Consider the following 12,996-nt stretch of genomic DNA (forward strand, 5'->3'; position numbering starts at 1 on the left):
ATTTTTATATGTGATTTACATAGTGCATATACCTCATGTTTAACTAAGAATAGTGGCTGATATTTATAAAGTCCCCATTGTGTAACAGTTACCTTCTTGTTGCGTATCTACTAACTCATGTAATCTTATTCCTGCATATCTGTTCAGTTCAGTCGCTCAGTTGTGTCCGACTTTTTGTGACCCCATGGACTGCAGGCCGCCAGACTTCCCTGTCCTTCACCATTCCTGCATATACATGAACTAATTTCATATTACTTTATTCTCTTTTCTCCTCTGAGGAAACTGAAGCAAATATGGATAAAGGGACTGGCCCAAGGATTGACAGTTGCTGTTCACTACTGTTATGTTGCTGTGTTGTTTAATTCCTGATAATTTTCCATTTTTACTACTGTGTCATGACTACAAAAACTTTAGTCCATGTATTTGATGAGCACGAAGTAGTAAAAGTGTTATTTCTGATTACCTGCCAAGAAATGTCACAATCTGGAAAGTTAACATTATTTTTAATAAATAAAATAAGGTCAGCAAAGCAGCAAAAAATCACCTATTGTTTATACTGTAGAAGCAAATTATTGACTTTAGCCTACACAGAGAAAGAGCAAGTGGACAGGAAAGGAAACTGGATATTACAGTCAGTTTAACTGAGAATAGGATGAAGCCTGGTATTCAGAAGTTAATGGAGTCATGGTGAAACCCAAAGAAAAAGTTCAATTTAGTAAATAACTAAATAGGAGCAAGAGGGAGATCCTTTTAAAGCCACTAGGGAACAATATCAACTTTATGATGCTATAAAAGTATTTCCATCTTAAGGCCTGTCAAATGCAGTTAGAGGGTGAGAAAGCCCAATTATTTTTCTGTAATATGAAGTCACTTGCTGTGGCAGAGATGCTGAAGTTATGCAATGGTAAGATTTCAGTCCACATTAAAGAGAACTTAGAAACAAATGGACAATGATGTATGTGTATCAAGAAGTAATTAAGCAATTCACAGCAGTCATTGTTGCAAATGGAACGGCACTTTATTTCCCCGTATAAAATTTTACTGAACTATTATCTGGATAGGTACTAGGACATTAAGCTTATAGTTGTCTTAAACTTTGATTGAATGGGAAATGCTCTCTGCAATTTAAGAAACCGTTAGAAATATAAAGTAGGTGATTTTATCCCATCTTCAATATGGTTCCTTCAAAGAGTAGGAAACAGAATGAAAGACATGCAGACTGTTATCTTGTTATGGATCTAGTGTAGTTTTGAGAGTTTAATTATGGTAATGTTTAATTAAAGAACACATGAGGAAGATGTGTATGTTTATAACTCTAGGTATAACATAAAGATGCAAATATTTAAAGTATAAATTAGATGAGTTTTGACAAATGTTTACACCTCAGAAACCACTACCTTATCCAAGGTACTGACCATTCTCGTCCTCCCAGAGCTCTTCTTGTACCATTTTGCCATCAGGTATTCCATGCCCATTCTTCATCACCACTTATCTGCCATCTGTCACTTTGGTTTTGTTTCCATATTTTTAAACTCTAAATAAATAGATTTATGTATTAGTTACTTTATTTCTGACAATTTTTTAGTCAGCACAGTGATCCTCTGGTTCAGTTTTGGGCATGTTACTAGTTTGTTCCTTTTAATTGTGAGTAGCAGTTCACTATATAAATGTACCATAATTTATCCATTCACCTATTGATAGATATTTTGACTGTTTCCAGTTTTTTTTTTAATTTTTGCTATTATGAATAAAGGCAATTATTTGTATATTATACCTTCTTTTTCTTGGAATAAATACCTTGGAGTAAGGCAGCTACATCACAAAATAGGTATATATCTAGGTTTTTAAGAAACTACCAAAATGTGTTTCAAAGTGATTGTATTATTTAATATTCCCATGAGCGATATATGAGTGTTATTGATATTCTGTGTCACTGCCAATACTTGATATTCTTAAGGTACCTTTAATTTTAACTATTCTAATAGGTGTATCATGATAGAAAGGACTTTAAACAATTAAATATGTACTTATATAGTTACAAATTAATAGGTCCATCTAAATTAGAATTTTTTAATTCCAGGAATTTTGAATGAACAAGGAATTAATAGTTAATCATGTTAGTGCTTCCTGATCTTTCTAAATTCCATAAACTTTACACTTACTCTAACTTTTCCCCTTTCTGACTCTAAAAAGGATAAACATACCTACTCAAAAAGAAATAAAGAGGTCCCTTTTTATTTCTATTAAGTAATACTGTTCATGGAATAGTATTTTATGTATATTTGCTTAGTCATTTTAAAATTATTGCAAAAAATTTATGTGGTTTGGATTTTATTATATGCCTACTTTGGTCATTACTAATATTCAATAGCTTTAAGTGAATCTTATAATGCTTAATGTTTTATGTATTATTTATTTCATTTAGTTTGCACTAATAATAACACCTAGAAGAAACAAAATGGAATAAATATGAGCTAACAGGAAAGGAGTAAAACACCAAGAAATTATATATACAGAAAGCCATTTCTTTTAATTATGCACTGTGCTTTTCTGTTATTTTAAAATAACTGCCTACTAAAGTAGAAATGGGGTTTTAAAAATACTAAATATATTAATATTATATCTCCATTTTAAAATTATACTCCTAGCTTAATTCTCAATCATTTTAATTAAACCACCTTTCATTTTTAACTGACCAGGACAATACAGAAAAAGGCTAAGGATCCATTTTGGATGTCATATAACAGCTATGTCCTTTAAAAGGAAGGTATTATAATTACTCTAAAAAAGTTAAAGAATATTCTTGACCTTAGCAAATGCTTTAATCTATCATGTACAATTTCAAATCAATGACTCCTCACTGACTGTTAACATACTCAAACTATGAAAACAAAATATTTTTCCTATAATTTCATTTATAGAATAAAAGTGTTACTAGCCTGACAGGATGAGAAAGGGGAAAAAATTGTATACCATCTTTTCTTCTTGACTGCCTGATTATGTCTGAATTAAGTAAAGAGAATATCATAAAATTTTAGTCAAATAGAAAACATAATTTCATAGCTGACTGAAATATTGGAGATAATATAGCCTAATTTCCTCACATTTTCCAATGAAATTGTTAACCAGAAACTTGTTAAATGGCTCAGAGTTATAATGCTAGTTAGCGTCAGAATTTTGATTATGATTCAAGCTTTCTTGTATTCAGTCTAGTTTTCTTTATTTTTAGAAATTCATAGTATCTCAAATTCATGAGTATATATGAGTGAAGCTGGCTTTAAATATGAAAAGTTTACCTTAAAGCCTGGTGAATTCAGTCTTTTATCTCCTCCCAAGAAGAAAACTGATTCTCCATCTTGTCAAAACTATTTTTATGAGCTTATTAATTAAATTGCCATGATCAGTCCTCATTTATTCATTTTTGTCTTTTTTAATGCAAAGTGAATTCCAATACAAATGATTTTCTATTAAGAGCAAAATTGTTGGCATTTTATAGCATAGCAATGTTAATCTTTTCCCATAAGTATCTCAGGGGAATTATACACATTGAGTGCTTAGTCACTCAGTGGTGTCCAACTCTTTGCGACCTCATGGACTGTTGCCAGCCAGCGTCCTCTGGCCATGGGGATTCTCCAGGCAAGAATACTGGAGTGGGTTTCCATGCCTTCCTCCAGGGGATCTGCCCAACCCAGGGATCAAACCCAGATCTCCTGCATCATAGGCGGATTCTTTACCAGCTGAACTACCAGGGAAGCCTAGACAAATCATACTGATCTCGCCCTATAGTATTACCCCAGGAATTTTTCTTCAAGCAGTTTACATAAAAATGTATATAATAAGTTAACATGTTAGTATTCAGCAAACATTCTTCTTTTATTGTTAGCGCAATACTACTGCTAAAAGATCAATTTCATAAACAGCTTTTTAGTCTGATAGTTTTATTTTTTATATAAATAACATTGATATAAAAAAGAGTGGATAGATGTATATGTCTTACTGATTCACTTTGCTTTACAGAAGAATCTAACACTGCATTTAAATCAAATCTGCTCCAATAAAAATGTAAGCAATAAAATAATACTGACGAATGGATAAAAAAAGAAGTGGTACATTTATACAATGGGATACTACCCATATAAATAATAAAGTCTGGGCAATTTGCAAGAACGCACATGGACTTGGAGGGTACTATGCTAAGTGAAATGTCAGACAAAGACAAAAATTGTATGATATCACTCATGTGGGGTATCTCAAATTTACAACAAATTAGTGAATTTATCGGGCTTCCCTGATGGCTCATATGGTAAAGAATCTGCTTGCAATGCAGGAGACCCAGGTTTGATCCCTGAGTCGAGAAGACCCCCTCGAGAAGGAAGTGGCTACCCACTCCAGTAGTCTTGCCTAAAGAATTCCATGGACAGAGCATCCTGGGGGGCTACCATCCATGGGGTCATAAAGAGTCAGACCTGACTGAGCGACTAACCACACACCACACACAGTGAATTTAATGCAAAAGAAGCAGACTCACAGATACAGCGAACAAACTAGTTGTTACCAGTGGGGAGAGGAAACTGAGGGAAAATATAGAAATAAAGGATTATAAGGTACAAACTATTATGTATAATATAAAATGAAAACATACTGTGCAACACATGGAATATAAGCAATATTTTATAAGAACTATAAATGAAGCATAACCTTTACAAACTGTGAATCACTATATTGTACACCTGTAATTTATATAATATTGCACATCAATTATAATGAAATTAAACAAATGAATTAACATTAGCATTCTGAGATTTCCTCTCTCCCAATAATTAAGTCACCACATAAAAGACAGAGAGGTACTGATGTGAATCTGGAGTTGAAAGAAAAGTAAGATGAGATTCATATTAGAACCATACAATCAACGTCTAAACAATTGTCTTAATGCAGTTATACTGAACATCAAGAAAATCTATGAGAAATCTAAGTGGAAAGATTGCTGAACAGGGAAATCACAAACTTCCTACCAATCAGAGTAATTTTTCCTTCACTGCATCACAGTTCTGACTCTTTAGCACATACTAAAATAAAGAGTGTCTTCCATTTTGATATCCATTTAATTCTTTCTTCACTACAACATGACTCCAACAAACATATTTGTTAGACATTTTGAAGAGCAATATCTGGAAGGGAAGACATCAGGTTTTCCACTAAGCATTAAAGACCAAAAGAACAATCATAAGTAAAATAAATATCATAGTATATACTAAAATATTTCTATAAGAATCAAATGAGACATGAGGTGTGAAATTTCTTGGCATTTTAAAGAGTGAATTAATTTGAATTCTTATCATTTCCTTTTAGATAGAATTTTTATTAGAAGCATTGAAAAAGCATGGTCACACCACTTTTTTGTGAGATTGTGAATGTGTCTGAGAATTTCAATAAAGCATATGAAATAGTATGAGATTTAAGAAACTTCTAGATAAAACTTGAACAGACTAAAAATTAAATTTTCAACCCCATAGTTATTTGAATCATTGATGTTACATTACATCTCTTGGAAAACTGATATATCATAAATCATCTTAATTTTGGCCTAAGTGTTCTTGCGATAGACATATGCTAGAGTAAGGTCATATTCCTATTTTTAACAAATCCAATAATTACTATTTTGAGGTAGAGGGCAAATCAATTGCAAAAGAAAGGGAAAATTAAAATTGACCAATGTGAGCTAATGAATTTACATCACATGGAAGATCTAGATTTAGTTTATTTTTTAGACAAAAGTTTATTTTTTGTTGAATTTTATTTTCTGCTCAAATATAGATAACTGTGTGTTGTGGTTAAGCTGTTACAGTGTAATATTTTATCAGTCACAAAACACATTTTTAAGGATGAAAAATGTTTTTTTGCAAATCATAAACGCAAGACAAATTTCCTGTACTTTTGGAAGCAAGTATTTTTGTCTGTTTGGTGTTAGGGAATTTCTAAGCATCAAGATTTTACAGTTAAAGTGTTGTTGTTCAGTCACCAAGTTGTGTCCAGGTCTTCACGACCCTTTGTACTGCAGCAGGCCAGACTGCCCTGTCCCTCACCGTCTCCTGGAGTTTGCACAAGTTCATGTCCATGGCATCTGTGATGCCATCCAACCATCTCATACTCTGTTATCCTCTTCTTCTAACTTTAATCTTCCCCAGCTTGAGGGTTATCACAGTTAAAGTGACCTGAGTTTTAATTCTGGATTTGCTCTGTATTGGCTGTGTGGCAGTGGTAAATTTATTTAACTTTTCAGTGCGAGTGCATGCTCAATCATGTCTGACTTTTTGCAATGGAGTGTAGCCTGCCAGACTCCTCTGTCCATGGAATTCTCCAGGCAAGAATACTGGAATGGGTTGTCATTTCTTTTTCCAGGGGATCTTCCCAACCCAGGGATCGAACCCAGTCTCCTGCACTGCAGGCAGATTCTTTATCATTTGAACCATGAGGGAAGCCCAGAGCCTTAGCTTAATTGATTAAAAAAATTAAAAGATAATAATGTTTGATTTATATGATGTTCTAAGGATTTCGTGTACAATAGCTAGAGCTGAAGTGTATGCAGAACATCTGGCACATACCAAGTATTTAATATGCAATACCTATAATTATCACTGCTGGATCCTCTCCACAGTTCCTCTAAAATAGTATTATTAGTATTCTGCTATGTTATTCATGTGTGTACTTCCACATAAAACCAATTATTTGTTCAACATGGGTTAAAAGAAAAAAAAAAAAAACCTACTTCAGAATTACTCTACTTCCTGTAGAAAACTTTAGAGTGCAAAAGTAAAAGTCACTCAGTTGTGTCCAACTCTTTGAGACCCCATAGACTGTAGCTCTCCAAGTTCCTCTTCCATGGGGTTTGCCAGGCAAGAATACTGGAGTGAATTGCCATTTCTTCTCTAGGGAATCTTCCTGACCCAGGGATTGAACCCAGGTCTCCTGCATCGCAGGTGGATTCTTTACCATTTGAGCCAAGTGGGAAGCTATAGTTTGGAAGGATCAATAGTGCAGCCTGATGCAGTCAGGACTTTCCAGGTAGAAACAATCTACTATGGCACAAAATTAGCCTAGCTTAGAATGTACACATCTTAGTTAGTGACCGTCATTGCTAATGGACGGGGTTCGAGAAAATAAGCACTGTCTTAAGTTTTTAAAATGTTTTCATAAGAAACCATTATTTCAGGTGCTTAGAATGAAGTGTAAACAAACTGGAAGACCAGTTAAACATTAGAACCGTGGAATCCATCACATTTTCATTCACAAGTGTTAGGTTAACAGCTAGCCAGGACCCTTGCAGAAGAAATTAGCAGTTATATTTCCTGTTTGCTATTTATTTTCAGTTTATTTATGTGCCTCAGTTTTTATTTAAGCATCTCTTTTCTACTTGAGCCCTCTAATGCCAGTCAATAATTGAATAATGGATTTCCAGCTCAATGGTGGCAGGAGTTATTCTCCCTTTCCTGAATCTTATTGACTGGGTTTCCTCACCTTCAGCTCTCAACCTTCACCAGCTGAGGGAGCAAGAGACCTCCTCTGCAAGAGAAATTGGATCAGCTCTCCTGGGGCTTTTCTCTGGGGCATCCCTGTTTTAAATTCAAGTGTTTACCCTATCATAGCAACTCAGTTACACTGAAGTTTTATTTTGTCCAAGAAATCCCATCATCAAAGAGCTTGTATTTTAATGAAATACTTTAAAAAACAATTTACTTAGGGATATAGAAGGCAAACCTATTCTCCATTATGTATGATTTGTGCATCCCTTTATTGAAATTTGAGATTCTTCTAAAATATATGTAAATATTATAAATATAGCAATATTTGTATATTGTAAATATACCTTTCTCTCTCTCAATAGCTTCCCCGCTTCCTTGTCTCTCTCTTACACACACACAGAGACATCAAGGGAATGCCATATGTCCCAAGTGAGACCTACTTGGAAAAGCAGAAATGCTGAACACATCATCATTGTGAGAGGACATTTGTCAGTTTTTCTCCCTGGCACTGAGATTTTTCTCGCCCTCAAGACATGCAAATGACTTTTTTCATCAGTTCTTTTTATATTATTGGAATAATTTCCTCCTATGGAAGTGAACCATTTCCTCCTAAGGAAACTTAACCATTTGAGACTTTGGCATTTAATTAGGTGACCTTTTTGAGAGAATTAGATCTCTGGGAGGAAGAGGTAACTTTTGATATCTGAGGTGTTGCAGAGCTGCTCATGTGGTCAATGGATGGGTATCAGCAGGTTGTTAAAGGCACGTGACTACATTTAATATGTTGTTTGACATTTTAGATTCTTTCATTCCCTTGCCTATTTTTGTTTTAGAAAATCAGTATTTCAAAAATAATAAAACAGATTTTGTTACGTATGATGATGCATTCTCCCATGCTACTCAGGTTAACACTATAATTCAAACATTTTTGGCAAATATGATGCTAATTGAAAACGCTATTTGAAAAACTACACAACCTCTGTGTCTAGGTTTGAGTGCATGTGTTTGTAAGAACCTGCCAAACATGCGTATTTAGTACGAATACTTCCTTTTTTTAGAAATCAGAGTTGCGCCCTGGAGGGCTGTGATCAACCTTTGAAAACATTTTACTTAGACAAAGGTTGAAGTATGTATCAGGCTTGGGGCAAAGACAAGCCCAGCTCTCTTTTATCACATCGCTTTGAACATTTTTCAGCTTTCGTCTTGTCTTACACATCAGCTCTGTCGGTCGATTAATTGTTTCACTGTACCTGCTATCTAACACGAAAGCACCTGGCAAAACAGCAGGAGAAAGCCCGTTTATTTCAAGTCCTTCCGCGGCTGACCCCTGTGGTTAATCTCCTTGCAAATTACAGTCAGAGTTGGAGTTCATCCACGAGGCTGGGAAAGACAAGATTCCCAAGTGTCCCCGGTGCCTTTTCCAGTTCCCAGGAGACCCACTAACCCCTCGGCGTGCGCTGCCTGCACACAGGGAGTGTTTCCTGCTAATCAGGTCAATGATTATCGCCCAGCTCCAGGGACCTGACAGCAGCCTATCACAGCAGTTAGGGAGCCACCAAAGACATCACACTCACCGAGAAGCTCCCCCGTTCAGAAACATCGCTTAGTCCTCATTTACTCACTGGAACCTCAGAGGATTTCAGCTTCTCTCTCTCTCTCTCTTTTTTTTTTTTTTTTTTTTTAATTTGTTCTCTTAGACAGTGAGGGGCTGAACATAAACCGGAAAGAGCCCAGTATGCAGCTACTCCGAGGGTGTTGATTGGAAACTTCGCTCTCCCCACCCCATTCACGGTTGATTTGACTGATTTCTCACCTCGTCACAGTGAATATTTCAATTAAGGTAAGTGCCGCTTGATCTGAGTGACTGCATGGCGCTGAATTTCTGCATTGAAAGTTCTGACTAAACTGACATTCTGCACTGCAGCAAGTGACTGTTTATGTCAAGAGAAGGCTTAGTTTATAAGCAAGTGTCCTAGAATGAAAGCCGGTGTTTGCGGATCATGATATTACGGGACAATTGCTTTGGAAATCTTAAGTATTCCGCCTAGCATCAAGAAAAAAATAAAAGGAAATATGAAAAGAGAATTAATTCCTCATTTTACCTTTTAAAAGAAATCTAGAGAATTGTGCGACACTAAGGTAACTTGATTTTGATTGAAGTATTTTGTTGATGTCATCTGGTAAAAGCTCTCAGTCTAAAAGCTTCAAAGTTAAATCAGATGGAAAGAAAATTTGCAAATGAGAGTTGGGATTTTGTGCAGCATTTTACTTTAACAACGTTCCTGAGTTCCCTCTGGGTTGAAGGATTTAAGACTAAATCCCTGAATATTTTAATAGTGTCCATTTAGCAATTAAAATTTAAATAAAATTTCTGATGTAGCTGCTAAGAGAAATGAACCGAAAAGAATTATCATGCCACTGATATGATTTATGGTTTTTATATGAGACATGAATGAGATAGATTAATAAAAAGAAAAATTTCTTTCAAATACTTATTTTTGATGGGAGAATTCTTCAATAATATATTCAGTTTATATCTTGGCTATTATGTTTGAAGTTGCACTTTGTTACCAAACAAGAGTGAACTAAGGTTAAACTTGTGTTTTACATGAGTTAAGGCAATTCTCTAGGTAATTTAGACAAGCTAGCTTACATTATTTCTTATAAATCCCTTTTCCTCATAAGTTTGTTAAAAAACATTTAGAGAGAATGGAAGTAACTCTTTCAAAGTTAGATTTAATTATAACTTTTTCTTTTCTATTTTACTTTGCATGTATAAATATAGTAAGTATAATTTTATCCCACATCATGTAAATTTCTATGAAATTAAAAAATAAAATTATTTTATCCCTATAATTATTTATGGCAAATTGATCGCTTAGCACTCTAACCACATGAGTGAATAATAGCAACCACTTACCTTGTTATGATATAGAATTTATAGTTCAAAATGATTTTCTAACATTGACTCAAACATTATTTAAAATACAAATGTATATTGTCACGAGATAATACTTACACAGTTTGAATTTCAATAGCATCTGTTATGCTAAAGCACAAAGTAAAATCTAGTTGCTTTTGTATAAAGATTTATAATGGTATCTTAGACGCACTTTTTAAAATGAGCACTCATATTTCATGAAATGCTGTTTCTGCCTTTCTCCTATGGATATCCTGAGATGGGACATTTTATAAAGATGTCAAAACAGTGTTTATATTAATTGGCTAGCCTTCCAAAATCTCTAGAGAGCTTTTTAGGCTGATGTTATTGCTTCCCCCACAGGAATAAAATATTTTTAGGACACCCATAGGCACTGATGTATACTAGTTGGTTGTCTGTATGTTTTTAGCCAGTCTGAAGACATTTATTTCCCTCTGTTGCACTGAGACTTTTCTCCAGGGAGGTGGTTTTTCAACTGATTAAAGATACCTCGAGAAGTGTTGGCTAGTTGCTCTCATTGAGTCTTTGGCATCTTCTTTGTTTATACTTTAAGCAACAATGATACACAGGAAGAGGCAATAATAACAGATTCACATCTGTTAGTAACAGACTTATACATTGCTGATAACATCTCTGTATTATGAACTATTCTTTGTACCAAGTTAAATATCCATATGATATCCTACCCGGAGAACTTTTCTTGTTTGTTGTTAGTTGCTAAGTCATGTCCAAAATGGCAACCCACTCCAGTATTGTTGCCTGGGAAATTCCATGGACAGAGGAGCCTGGTGAGCTATATAGTCCGTGGGATCACAGAGTCGGACATAACTGAGATCTGAGCACAGCACTATGAACAAGTCATGCCCAACTCTTGCAACCCCATGGACTGTAGACTTCCAGGCTTCTCTGCCCTTGGGATTTCCAGGCAAGAATACTGGAGTGGGCTGTCATTTCCTTTTCCAGTAGATCTTCCCCACCCAGGGATCAAACCCAGGTCTCCCTCATTGCAGGTGGATTCTTTACCACAAGCCACCTGGGAAGCCCAAGATGTACTGAATCAATGTACATGACCCTTGAAAGATGTGCTTAGTGTGTAATGAAATATTTATTTTAAAACATGAAGGCAGTTGTAGTTTTTGTTTAAAAAGATATACTTAAAATTTTTGAAGGGATTTTATCAGTGTAACTTTTGCTTTAATTTGGATTACACATTAAAAGAGAATGAAAAAAATCTTGGGTACATTTGAGAACTAGGAGTTGTTTATGTTGGGTAGCATCTGCTGCTTGAATCAGAGTTTTTTTTTTTTTTTCTTTTATGTAGTATCCCCATCTTCTACCCTACCTCTCGGTTCTATACTGACTCCTGTTTTTTAATTCATTTGATGGTAATTTATTCCTTCTATGAGATAAGAAAACACTTTATAGGATAACCTCACTTAGAATAGGCAGTTTTAAAATTTTAACAACAACACAACAAAATCTGTTAAGACTTTATACAACTTGTCTTATGATTTATAACCTGCTCCTTGGTAGGTGATATTTTCAATAAAAGACAATGAGGAGAGACAGTGTCTTCAGGACTCCTGAATGCCAGAGAGTTGGGGTATAAATTTTGTGTGTATGATTATATCATCATCAGGTCAAAATGGGGTTGATGCCAGTTTATTTATCCCAATTTTCCAGTTGGAGAGATGCAGCCTGGGAGACTGGGCAGGGGAAGCTGTGATTCAAACTTAGGTCAGGTGGTATTTAAAGCTCTTTACACTATACATTTCATCACTTTATACATGACCTTTTCCAGTATTTAATGTGATACTCATGAATATTTTAAGATGATTTTTAAGATAGTGCAGCTTAATTATATCACCTTTAGAATAGTTTAATTCTTTGCTTACCCAAAATAAATGAGTTTATAAGCTCCATAGCCACCAGTGCTTGAAAGAAGCATGCACTTTGTTCTTTTAGGTACTGAAAGAGCTAAATGCTCAAGCTTTTGCATCAAGCTGGTTCTGATTACTACTGACATAAAAAGCACTCTACTATTGAGATAATCAGTAATAAAATTGAGTATTTGCAATATAAACATCTTTCCAAGAGAGGTAGACATACTGTCAAGATAAAATCAAATAAAGAGTAGCGATATAAAGCTCATGACTCTTATATTGAAATGCAATTAAAAGGAAGTTAAGGAGAAGTTATGCTCATGGTAAAATAAATTCACAGTATTAGAAAAAATAAACGAGTTAACAGTTGGGATTGAGTGTTCAAAAGTGGACAAAAAAAGATAGATTGAAATGTTCAGGAGTTTGTTTGTACTACTGACTTTACATAAGCCTTTCCATATGTACACAGAGATTTGTTGAAGCTAATCATGTTGATATTGTGACAATATTATCCAAAGCAAAATTTGATTCAACCTAGGACAAAAAATGAGAGATGTTATAAAATTAGGATTGACCTGAAAAATCTTTTATGATGAGCTGTCAGATCCAAAGACATGTTGACATGGTACTGAAAGCTAGATAAGCTGCA

General features: G+C 34.7%; 1 protein-coding gene across 3 annotated transcripts in view; it reads left to right on the top strand.

The window, feature by feature from the left end:
* CDH12 (cadherin 12) overlaps positions 1-12,996 on the top strand; it is a 1,192,649-nt gene that overhangs the window by 693,006 nt on the left and 486,647 nt on the right. For 2 of the 3 annotated variants that reach the window (XM_060400262.1, XM_042233916.2), the window contains exon 3: positions 9,221-9,363. The gene's annotated coding sequence lies outside the window, so the exon portion shown is untranslated. The remainder of the gene's footprint in view (positions 1-9,220; positions 9,364-12,996) is intronic. The other variant, XM_060400263.1, reaches the window with a different exon arrangement.

The sequence above is a fragment of the Ovis aries genome, chromosome 16, assembly GCF_016772045.2.
Source record: "Ovis aries strain OAR_USU_Benz2616 breed Rambouillet chromosome 16, ARS-UI_Ramb_v3.0, whole genome shotgun sequence".
Classification (NCBI taxonomy): Eukaryota; Metazoa; Chordata; class Mammalia; order Artiodactyla; family Bovidae; genus Ovis; species Ovis aries.